At 39.9% G+C, this 12797-nt stretch overlaps 1 protein-coding gene across 1 annotated transcript in view; it reads right to left on the reverse strand.

Annotated features, from left to right (window-relative positions):
• SEC11A (SEC11 homolog A, signal peptidase complex subunit) overlaps nt 1-12585 on the reverse strand; it is a 39216-nt gene extending 26631 nt beyond the window's left edge. The window contains exons 1-3 of the mRNA XM_006905292.3: nt 12362-12585; nt 10970-11141; nt 8734-8856 (exon numbers count right to left, since the gene is read on the reverse strand). The gene's annotated coding sequence lies outside the window, so the exon portion shown is untranslated. The remainder of the gene's footprint in view (nt 1-8733; nt 8857-10969; nt 11142-12361) is intronic.
• Nucleotides 12586-12797: the final 212 nt, after the last annotated feature.

Here is a 12797-nt window from a genome sequence, read left to right on the forward strand (position 1 = left end):
AATAAGGTCATATATGTTAATAAAGCTATTGGCACAATGGATGATAAATGGTAAGTGCACAATGTCAGTAGTTCTTTAAAACAAGATTGAGTTCAAACCGATGTTCAAATGCTCAGAGCTAAGAAAGTCTGTCATTATAGTTGAGCCCTAATTAATCACTTCTGTACAAATTAAGGGTATCTACCAGCAGAAGCAAAGTCAACTCTATCTTTTAAAACGCTATTCAAAATAACCATAATCTCACCAGTCTCTCCCTGACTTTCCAAATGAAGGAAGTGGTGGAAGGAGGTCTTCCTATGACCCTGCTGGAAAAAGAAGTAGCCCAGGTGTATCAGCACAGGCTAGTGCACAGACCACACTACAAACTTAGCTCTTCCCTAGTGCCACCTCCCAAAAGGATCTATTTCAGTTTGCTGGGAGGACCCATCCACCCACCCTCCCCAAAGTCAGGTCAGAGGCTAAAGAGATGGGACTTTTTGCCTACCAAGCCAATAGCTATGGACATCAGAGACCATGGTTTTAAAAAATGCAGTTCTGTATAACATGGGGTGTCAGGAAGAAATATCATTCCCCCAAATCAAAGATGCCTTCTGTGCAGAGAAATTACTAGAGCCACTCAAATCTCCCTGGAAGATTTTTGCAGAGCTCTCTTTTAAAAGCTTTGGACAGCTGCAGGGGCAGCTGGGGGAAGGAAGCGCCAGCCTTTTAGGTTGGTATGTGTTTATATGTGGTAGGGGGTGGGGGGCACCAATTTCCTGTTTGGCCATTCTGCTTTAGCTAAAAGAAGAAAGGGTCTTTGCTGTTTGTTTTGCAAGTTCTTGGAGAGGAAAGAGCTGTGTAGTGAATGTGGAGGTCTTGTGGGCGAAGGGCCAAAAGTGGAGGCAACCTTAGCCTGTCTTCTGTAACTGGGGCTTATACCTCCTTGTCACTGGTGACTTGCCTTTTGAGTTTTTGCATCAGGTGGCTGGTTCCTCTTGATAGTTTAAGGGATCCTATGGGAGTCTGTTGAGTCAGTGAATCACCACTGGAAATGTGGCTTGTGTAAATCTGTATTTGAATATAATGTTCTCTTAATGCAACCACATTAAAAAATATGATCATTAGCAGTCATTTATATATGCACTCAAGTAATAAAAAATATTTACCTAACAGCTACTACGAGTCTATCTTCAAGATGCTCTTGTTGAAACTCCATGATTTTGGACACTGCCTGCCTCATCTGTTTGTTCTCTTGACATTCCTAGCCAACCCCTTACCCTACAGTCCTAGGTATACACAGCCACAGGATATGACAGAGGATTTAATGAAGTGAGCTCTGGAGCCAGACTGCTCTACCGCTTACAAACTGTGTGATGCTAGACAAGGTACATTTCCTCACTGTACCTCAGCTTCTTTATCTGTAAACAGGGATTATGATATATAAGGATTTTTATGGAGATCAAGTAAGCTAAGAATGTAAACCACTAAAATAAAGCCTGGCACTTAGTAAATAATAATAAGTATCAGAATGTCCTACTTGCAGGCCTGACAAATTCCAACTTCTTTCAGACCCTGTTTAAGTAAGTGTCATCTGCTGTGCAAAGCCCACCCAGACCTCTCCTGGGCAGTTAACACCCCTTTGTTAGTCAGTTCCAGTTCCACATTTTTTATGTACTTTTATGTGTCCTTTATGACATGGAACTTCAATCATGTTCAATTTTCTGAATGCAAAAATAAGGCTTCGAGGCTTGATGTAATCTGAAAAGAATATTATCACCATGAAAGATTCTTGCTTTTATAAAGAATAGCTTATTAACCCAGTTGAGTCTGTAACTTGTGAATCTGAACTGAACTGGTAAGGGAATATTTTTGGGGTGGAGCACTTCCTGTGCTGGGCCTGCCTATTCCAGATTTGTCTACATCCTGCCTTCCAACTCCCACTGTTAATGAGGCTGCCACAGAGTAATACATGTCAGTCTTACCTCTCACTCCGGAGGCCCCAACCACAGTGAACTTTCAGTTCCACGAGAGGCTCCTGGGCCTTCCCTACAGCAGCTCTTTCTGCCTCAAGCATTTTCCAGTCCTCCCTTCTCCCTTTTCTTAGCCATTCTTTATTCAATCTTCATCCCCCAAGCCTTCTCTTATCTCCCAAGATGGTGAAATTATTCTCCTAGATAGCCACTTAGGCCCTCATCCTGCCCCTATCACAAGGCATACTACATTTTATTGTAGTTATAGGTCTCCTTTTCTGTTCAATTGTAGGTTTCACAAACCAGGGCATATGCCTGTAAAACTGGCCCTAGGCGCAGTCCATGACCCATAGCTGATGTTTAGTAACTGCTGTTCAGAGGACTGATGAAATGAGTAAATAGAAGAAATGACTGTTTGGTAACAAGCGCCTGCATTACATTCCCCTGCGTTTTTACCTTAAGGGATTCTATGCACCATGGGGTGGGAGTGGGGGGTATTAGAGCCATCTCTCACACACATAGAAAGAAAATTGACTGGAAGAGCTGGACCTGAAACAATTAAAATCCCAAACTAGAGACTCTCTAGTCTACAATGTAAAAAAAGTCTACAATGTAAACTTTTTCCCCACTTCCTTCAAAATCCAGCCTTATGGAATTCAACACGTTTTAAAGGAAAGAAAGAAAAAATACAGACAAAACACTTTAATGCCAAAATGTTAAGTATGGTTTTCTCTAAGCTCGTTCTGTCCAACACAAAGGCCACTAGCCACATGGGCCACTGAGCTCTTGAAAAGGGGCTAGTCCAAACTGAGATGTGCTAAAAGCATAAAATATACCCTAGATCTGGAAGACTTAGTATGAAAAAAAGAATGTAAACTATTGGTCATGTGGATTATAAGTTGAAATGATAGTACTTTTGATCTATTGATTAAAAAAATATATTAAATTTAATTTCACCTGTTCCTTTTCTCCCCTTTCAATATGGCTACTAGATAATTTAATATTGCACTTGTGGGCATGGAGAGGTTAATTTGCAGGGTGGCTGCCTCCTTTCTGCTCAGATCGGCTTTTTCAGTCTTTCCTGGTCAACTAGATGCCCTTCGACCCTAGCATTTTCTCCACTGCCTTTGGTGTGATCTTTGCGTCTAGGACTTTGGTGTGACAACAGGGTCTGCCCACTGTGTCCTGACCTTGGGTCCTGTTTGCTCAGTTACTCACCACAGCTCTCAGTTTCTGTCTCTGGCCCTAGCCAGCAACCTGACCATAACATGACTCAATTCCCTTTGGCCTATGGTTTGGGTTTGGTTTTCTCTGTATTCACTGCATGTGGGAATGTGGCAAAAAGAAATGAGTCTGTTCTTTAGGCAGATATTTTGAAATCACCTATGGGAAAATAATGATAGATGAGAAATAATTACAAAATTCCTCCAGTTGATAATTGCAACAAACAACTTGTTAATTATGTACAACTTGTTTTCTCCTCCATTCCCTTGAATTAAGAAAAGAATCAGTTGGCCACAAAAACATCCGAAGTCGTCTTTAGCTGTAACTTTCTCTGCCACGTCCAATTAATTCTCTCTCTTACAGAGAGGTCAACTCAGATCTCTGGCTGGAATTTTCATCTATATAAAGTGACACTTTCTCAATCATGCCAACTTTAAAAGTTCATATGCTTATATATGTAAGTGGGAAGGAGAATAATTGTAAATAAACATAGATCTTAAGCACACACATCTCTTCTTACTCTTCCTTCCGTCCCTTGGTGCCAACAGAAGTATTCCTCCTCCTCCTCCTGTTGTGCCAGCTTTTCTGCTTGTCTGTGGTATGGAATTGATCTATCTCTATCTCTATCTCTATCTCTATCTCTATCTCTATCTCTATCTCTATCTCTATCTCTATCTATCGATCTCTTTCTATCTCTACCTCCTGACTTTTAGAAATAAAAACATGCCTCATTTGACTCAGTTACTCTCTGGTTAGTGTCTTACTTTTCTCTTTCGTTTCACAGTGTTTGTGGATTGCATGTGGTTTACTGCATCATCATTCTTTCTCTTTTCTTCTCTGCCATGTGTCATGTGCCCTGATACTGTAGTGACCCTCAAGACACGAGTTCAGTAATAACCAGTTGTCAAATTCAGTGGTCTCCTTTCTGCCCCCATTCTTCCCGACTTCAACACTGTGACATTCAACATTTGCCACCCTTTCTTTTGATGCTTTTCTCCTTCTGTAGTTCTCACTACCACCAGCAGTTATCCAGCCAGGCACATCAGTATTCCTATAAATCGACTGGCCCTGAATATTCCCTGGCAATCTCGTCTCCTTCCTCTAGTCAATATCTCCCTTTTTAAAGTGGTATGTCACAAGTTTTCCTCTCTCCTCAAACCTCCCACCAACTACCACTCCTCACCCCTCCCCCACTGGTGACATTCCTTCTCGCTTGCCTGTGGTTACTTCAGAGTCAGCACCTGCAGCCTCAATACATTCAACTCCTCCCCTCTAGCTCACAAGCGGAAGTGGCTTCCTAGCTAAAGCCAGGCCCTCCATCTTTGCTCTAAAGCCCTCCCCTCCTGCCATAGGGGCACCTTTAGGGGAAAGAACAGATCATCAGTGATGTGTCTTCGGCCTTTCCTGCTCTATTACATCCTCCCTGTCAGCATTTAGGATCTCTTCCAGCTTAAAAAAGAACCTTCCTTGCCCTCTCTTCCCCTCTAGTCACTGCCTTCTCTCTCCTCTTCCATTTTAGCTAAAGTTCTCAAAATCAAGTCCATGCTCCTGCTTCCTCCTCTTGCGTTCCACTCAGGTTTCTGCCGTAAGGCCCTGCAGAAAGCTCCCTGCACGCCATGAATTCTATATGCTTTATGGGTATGTAGGGCTCCCTTAAATGCGAGGGTGGTGATAGTACTGTCGCTGTGAAACACCTGAGGAGCACAGATGGATTTAGAAAGTCGGCCTGGCAGGGGTGCGAAACCAGACCGCTGGGCTCAGAGCCTGCTCTAGATCACCATGCCATCCTGTAGTCCATGCCTCAGACTGCATGGTCAATGTCTCAGCACTTAGCGCAGTGCCTCGCATATAGCTGGACATCAATAAATATGAACACATGTTGCCGCCATGGTTCAGGTTCTTATTTCCTCACCAATCAACAAATTCTTAAAAAGTGCATGGGCTTGGGTTTATATCTATTTTTCTAAAAAAGGGGCATTGTTTTCATGAGTTTTTCACAGGAGTCTGTGTCCAAAAAAAGTTAACAACTTCTTAATTCATTCATTTTTCTGTTTTCAGTTTCATTTTCACCAACGTCCTCCTCCTTACATCCTGTACATTGCCCTTAGATAACTACATTGTCAATGTTTTAATTCTGTCACTTGTAAAAACATAGGGACAAATAACCTCCTTCCACCCAAAAAGTCCTGAATGCCTGCCTACTCAGCTGGCTGTCTCCAAGATAATGCTCCAGCACATTTTACCAGTACTATCTCCCATTTTTCTCCTCTTTTCCAAATGGGTCTTCTTATAATTTCAAAACTTCTGTTCTAATCCACCTTTCAGCAGTTCATTCGATAATGTATATACTATATTCCTGATCTAGGCCAGGCACTATGCCTGGGGCTGAGAACACAAAGATGAATACAACACAGTCCTTACCCTTGAGAAACTATCAATCTGATTTGGGAGACAGATGTGAAAATAAAATCCCCAAAATATGAGATGACAAACTATTCATGGAAGTTATTCCTGCTTGGAAGTGGAGTGAAGCTGAGAGTAAAGGAAGCATTCTCTTTCTAAGTTAAATAGGTCTGTTTGCTCTACGTGTTTATTTTACAAGCATGCATTAGTTTTTCAACCAGGAAAAAAGTCACATTAGGTTACAATTATAATTAATTCAATTCTAACCACCTGAATTCCAAGGGGGGGGGGGCAAACCGTAACTCTCAAAGAATTACTAAAATGAATGAGGAAAAAACAATCAGCCAATAGAAAAGAGGGCAAAAGCTATGAGTAGACACTTACCAGAAGATAAAACATTTATGGCCAATAAATATATGAAGATATGTTCAACCTCATCAATCATCAAGAAGCAAAAACAGGCTACAATGAGATTCCACTAGATAGATATCTGAATGGTGAAAAGTAAGAAATCTGACAATACCAAGTGTTGATGAGGATGTGGATCAGTGAGATCTCATATACAATGTTGTTAGGACTGTAAATTGGTAAAAAAAAAAAAAAAAAAAAAAATTTGTAAACAGTTTGGAATTATCTTCTAAAGTTGAAAGTTCCCTTAGGCTCTGACCCAGCAATTCTACTCCTATGTAAACATGTAAGAGGATTTTATAAGAACATTTTTAGTAGCACTTTGCAATAGCGAAATCCTGCAACCACCCAAAATGTTCATTTCAGGAAACTGGTTGTATTATGTGGGGTTCCTCCAAAGCAGAGACTGGGACAAGGACCTGGGTGCTGGTTGTTTATTTGGAAAGTGATCTCAAACAGCAGTAGTGAAGGTGGTGGGGGCCGGGGGGTTGGCGGGGAGTGAGGCAGGGGAGGAGAAAAAGTCTATGTAATGTAAGGATGTGATTTCACGGAGACCTCAGAGGAGTACAAAATGTCTCCCAGAACTGTCCATCTGAAGGATGGAAGTCTGGGTCATTCATCCCTTGGGGCACATCCCCTATTGGTCGAGGGTTAATTATCTTTATTTTCAGGCTGGCCTAAGAGAGGGCTGAAAAGGCACTTGTGGCTTTTGAGAAGGCCCTGAAGCAGAAATTTGGAGAGGCCCACAGCTTAGCATTTGCAGTGCGAATGGTCAGTAACTGGGAGCACCCATGAAACCGGCCACCACATATTTAGCTAAAATCAGAGGTGAGCCAGAGGGAAGAACACAGTGTACCAAGAGCTTTTGCTGCAACGGATAAAGTAACATAAGCACATTCACACATTGGAAAAGTCTACAGCAGCTACAATAAATCAACTCAAATACATGCGACAAGCCTGAGAAAAATCAACACTACAACGTGAAAAGTGAAAAAGAAGCCCCAGGGTAGTATGTGGGGAATTATACTCTTTTAATAAAGAAAACAACTGAAATTAACAATATATGTTTGGAAATGTGTATACATGTCTATATATACACGTATACTTATGTATGTAAATACATAAATTTTTGAAAATTAAAAAAAAACCCCTTTTCCTGTGTATTTGAATTCCAAGAAAAAACTACTAAGGATTATTAAAGGAACATATAAAGAAATCCTTAGGATCAATGAGAAAAGGATAAACAATCAATAGGAAAGTGGGAAAAAGATATGAACAAATATTTCACAAAAGATGAAATACATATATAGCTAATAAGTACATATAAACACATTCGATCTCAACTTTTTCAAACAGTAAGGTATTTTAAGCTTAGAATCTTTGTAGAGTTAGGCAATTTTTAAAATTAACTTTCTTATTTTTAATAGAATATTAGTTTTTTAAAATAAAACATTTTTAAGAGCAAGAAAACCATAAATACAAGACTAAGCATTGAGTGGGGGTATATGTGTAAGTAGTCAATCCTAGTTTTTAGGGTGAATTATAACAAAAGACGATCACACATGAGCCAATTAATATAGGGTTCTGACCCACGGATTTTGGTTAATCCAATCCTGCACACCCAAGGTCTAAGAGAGAAAATAGTATGGTACAATAAATACATTCAGGGGTACTTAGAAGATATACTGATGACACAAAGGAGGGAGCTGGAAGATGCTCCCTCATTCCTGGGAAGGTCAGGGAAGTGTGACCAAAGAGATGACCATTAATGGGCCGAGAAGGATAAGGAGAGGATTGCCAAACTGGGGAGGAGGCGCAGGGTGTGGCATCACACTCCAGATGGAAAGAGCACTACGGCCATAGGTACAGAAGTGAGAGACTGGCATTGACAACAGACTTCAGACAATTAGTGCTGGCAGAAAAGGAGAATGAGGGAGGGAGAAGCGAAGGATGGATGCGTTAAGATAAGGTCCACAGTAGGAAGGTTAGATGTCATTCCCCGTTATAAGCAAACAAGAACATCGGAGGATGGTAAGCAGGGTGCTGACATGATTCATTTCAGAAAGATTCTCATGGCAGGGTAGAGGACTGGTTGGAAGGTGCCGGAGGCAGGAAGATCAATTAGGATATTATGATCTTAGTCCACGTGAGAAATACCGAAGGCCTTATTTGCACAGGAGCTCTGGTGTGTGTGGGCATGTGCGGTCTAAAACAAGAAGTTTTTAAGTAGACTGGCATAATTTTATTTCCCTGTTCTCCTGTGCTTTTCTTTATAGCATTTATCACCCTTGACATACTTACTTATCTATTGTCTTTCTCCCCATTAGCATGTAAACTCCACTAGAGAAAGGATGTTAATCTTGTCCCCTTGATCCCCAGGACACATGAGAGGTACTAAATAATTATTTGTCCAGGGCATGAAGTTTACCTAGGAAAGAGAAATATAGGGTAATAGCCAATAGGGGAAGATTTTCTAATGCTCTGGTCTAATTTAGCTCATACATATCCCCTATAATCTTTTCCCGAGCTCAGACTCTAGTTCAGTATTTGATCAAATAATAAAATGTTCTCTCTTCTGGCCCTCATCCTTGTCTCAGCCTGAGTTATCAGTCTTGCCTGCCCCTCTACTTATGTTACCTGCTCTCTGCTTACTTCTACTTCGTATCTCTAGAAACCCTGGTTTTCAGGTTCCCCTAAAGACCTTGGTCATATGCTTAGACAGTTCTCACATTGTCATAGGATCACATACCTGCTAGATAATTCTGCCTTTCTTCCTCCAGATCCACTCTCCACCCTTCTCCAGGGCTGATCTTGAAGGACAGCAACATCTGGGCTCACTGGCCCTTAGCCTTCCTCTTGGGTTCAGCTAGATCTGAGAGTGAGAGAGAGATTGGTAGGGATGTACTCCTCTAAGTTCCTATTGGCCCTCCCTCTCCTTCAGCTATTGCTCTCACTGAGCACAGGTTCCATTTCTTTGCCCCTTCAGGCCTATGGTTGATCATGGCTTTTCAGCAGATGCCAATCTTGTTGGCGTTCCTCATCCCTGCCCACAACTTTGTAGGCTGTCCATCCATTAATTTGCTTCAATTACATGTTTTGATGCTGATCTTGGCTGATTCAAAAGCAAAAATGCAGACTGTATCTTTTTTTGTTGTTGTTACAAAATTCACTCTTTCAAAGTGTACAATTCAGCAGTTCTTAGTAAAGTTGCGCAAACTGTATCTTTTTCCTTAAATATGTAATTAAATGTTTTCCAAGTTACTCTTGTCTGAATACTCAATAGTAAGTTGCACAATGTTACACACCAAAAGTCACTTAGTGTTCATGTTCGTATGTTTCAGACTTTCACTATCACAAATAAAGCTACAGTAAATGTTGTGCATGTGGCCCTTCTCTTTTGGGGAGGATTGTTTCTCAAGGGAAAGTTTCTAGTAGTGGTATTGATGAGTCAAAAGAGAGTCACCTCTCCATTAAGGTGCTTCAGAAATGCCCTCAAATTGCTTTTTAAAAGATTATACTAATTCACATTGCCACAGCTTTCTCTGAATGTACCAATTGCATCATCTCATTAGCATTGGAAAGTACAAATATATATATGTATTTTGCTAATGTAGCAGGTGATACTACCATTTAAACTTATTTGATAGCTACGCCAATCCTAAGCCATTTCAAGCCATTTTTAGCTGAATGGGAATGGAAAGACAGCGGTTTTGAGGGGATTGGGTCGAGAGAGAGTAAAGAGATTTGCTTAATATTTCTCTTTCACCATCCAGCCTCTTCATCCTGTTTATATATCAGTTTCTTCCTCTTTAATGTGCTATGTATCTTCAGGGCCTAGCATAGTATCTGCCACTGTCCCGAATTTTAATAAACATTTATAAAATGGATTAATGATGGAAGAAAGATGTTAAAATATATGTGCACAGAATTGGTCAAATTAGTCTATGAGCATTAACAGTTCTCCTTTTAATGGACTCTCTGAAATCAACACTTTCCGCTCCCTCCAAATAAACATATTGATGACCATCCATGGCCTCCCGATTGCTTTGGAGTAGTGGTCCATCTCTGGAATACCTACACACTTCTCCCTACTCACTGATTTAGATGCCTAACAAGAGTCTGTTGTGTTTGGTCCTAAATCTGTTTATGATAGCTGTATGCTAAAGTATAATTAATTTAATTAAATTGACATAAACATAAGGTAAAACATAAGTGTGAAAAGAGCTGTTTCTATGAAACGCCAAGTGAAAGCTTTGGAACTATTAACTAAAGACCAGTTGAAAATTTCTGTCAAAATAGATGTGGGTGAGACAATTACAAAGATTTTTTTTTTTTTTTTAAAGAAGGTGCCTCTATTTATTTTGCTTTGCAAAAATTTTTAAGTCCTCAGTCAACTTTAAAGAAAGAAATTGGAAAGATTACAAAATACATCATGGATATGATTTAGGTAAGAAAGACAATTCAAGAACTCTAATCAGCACTCTTGCTTAAAGAAAAGGTTTAGCCTCACATGGAAAAGTAGGCAAGTGGGTGTTCCTAATAGTTTTTAAGGTGTATATATGTCATTTTTTATAATTTGCTACTTTAATATACTTCCCCCAATGAACTGATGTACTATTGGGCCAGATCTAATTAGTTTGGGTAGGCATAAATCCTGGTTCCCTAACTCTTTTGTTTCCATAGATGGGCAGGCAGGGGAGAATTTGTCCTGGTTCTTCCAGGAGTGACTTACCTAATTGGTGAATTTGAATCTGCCTGCCCTCAGAGAGGGTACTATCTTCTCCCATCTGACACAGTTAAAGTTGCTAGGCCTCTGCAAGAGGAAGGTTGGAGTTCTGGGGGAGCTAATTTTAATTCAGGGAATATTAAAAAGCCTATTGGTCATCATTCAAGCCACATTCTTCAGTTCAGTTTTATTGGTAATAAAGTTGACGTTTTCATATTTTCCATTGGTTCCAAACTTATAAGAAAGTGATGGTACTCACTGTCCCTGTAATACTCCAACGGTGGTGAATAAGATGGCCTCTATGTACCGTCACAGCCAAGACACATTATTTTCCCTTTTATTTCAGTCTGTGATTCTGCTCAAACGAAAAGTTGTCTCTGATTTGCAGGTGGTAGTCTAGCCTTGTTATGAAGTCCAATCTGTATCTCAGGCTAGACAAAAAACAAAACATTATGGCTCTTGAGAATCTTCTGATATCAGGAAGTATTTACTGAGAAAGGAAGAGGAACCCAAACATGGCTCCTGCCAATCCTTCTATTCCTTCCCCCATTGCATCCTGAGAATCTTACCTGTCCTGTTGATTTATGGGTCAGGTAAACACGGCAAACTTAAGGTCACAACCTGTACTGCTATTTAAACAAAAACTGCAAACATAGTCTAGTCTCTTTCCAATGCTCTCTAAGGGATGTTGTAACCTGTAGGGGGTCATAAAATCCATGTAGTAGGTCCTAACCACTATTTTAGAAGAAATAAAAATAATAAAGTTAAAAATATCAACATGCAATGGGTGTATACATGTCAAAACAAATGTACATTTTAAGTATACGTGGTTTATTGTATGTCAACTATACCTCAATATAGCTGTTAAAAGCACCAAAGAAATCCTCTTTAAAATAAAGATAAAGTAGAAAAAAAAAAGAGAAAATATTGGCATCCTTTGCATAAAATAAGGATAATATTTGAGGAAAGTTGTCTTAGAGGTGTATCTGTGTACGTGTGTGTATATTCTGGGTTGAGATGTGAAATGTATGGAGGACATTATGGAGGACCACAGTCAAAATGCATGCAGAGAATATTATTAAGCCATAAAAAGGAAATTCTGCAATTTTCAACAATATGTACGAATCTTGAGGGCATTATGCTAAATGAAATAAATCAGAGAAAGACAAATACTGTATGACCTTACTCATATGCAGAATCTTTAAAAAGCCAAGCTCATAGGAAGCTGTAAAAAAAGTTTGCAAAGCACTGGTTTAAGGTGCACATTTTTTTCTTCCTTCTATTTTTGTTCTTTGCTAATTCGCTCTGAAACTGCTGCCTTGTAAATACAACTTGTAGTAATTAGCAACCAGAGAAAAGCAAGGGCCAATTCTCTATACACAGCTGGAATGAAAAAACTGTCACTCCTACCTCATTTCTGAGTCAATCAAGTGATCAAATATTGCGATGGAAGGGCTGAGATCTAGAAGAACCCCATTATGAGGTGACAGGAAACTTATCTACACAGTTTAGGTTCCAGTGGTTCCTCTCAGCCTGCAAATCGCAAAGGGTTCGGGTTGGCATTGAGGACCACAGCCCTCGCTCACCTTTCTAGACTGACTTGCCTACCTACTCGTCTCCCCAAGAAATCCTGTGCTCCAACCAAACTGACCTCTTGGTGTTCCCAGAACGCTCCATTCATTTCTCCTTCTTTGTCCTGGATTGCTGTGTAGGGCAGCCTCCTCAACTGGCCCATCTCTGCTCACCACGGTCTCATCCATCCTTCAAAGATCCATTTCCAATTCCCTTGCCTGATTCCTAATGTCTTGCTTTTGAATTCCACAAATATCTTTCAAAAAATACCTTTCTTAAAAATATTTTAATGATATACTTAAGAATGCCATTTTTCCTGGCTTTAAGAGAAACATGAATGTACTGTAAAAACAAGAAAAAAATCCCATTTTTTAAATCTATGCATGATACATACATGTATATTTATATATTACAAGCTGGTATTATAGCATCTTATATCATCTTTTGCGTCAAATTTTGGAGTAGTATATGTGAGGTAGCATCCAAGGTATAGAGACAAAATTCCTGTAAGAGCA

This window comes from Pteropus alecto, unplaced genomic scaffold, assembly GCF_000325575.1.
Source record: "Pteropus alecto unplaced genomic scaffold, ASM32557v1 scaffold60, whole genome shotgun sequence".
Taxonomy (NCBI): domain Eukaryota; kingdom Metazoa; phylum Chordata; class Mammalia; order Chiroptera; family Pteropodidae; genus Pteropus; species Pteropus alecto.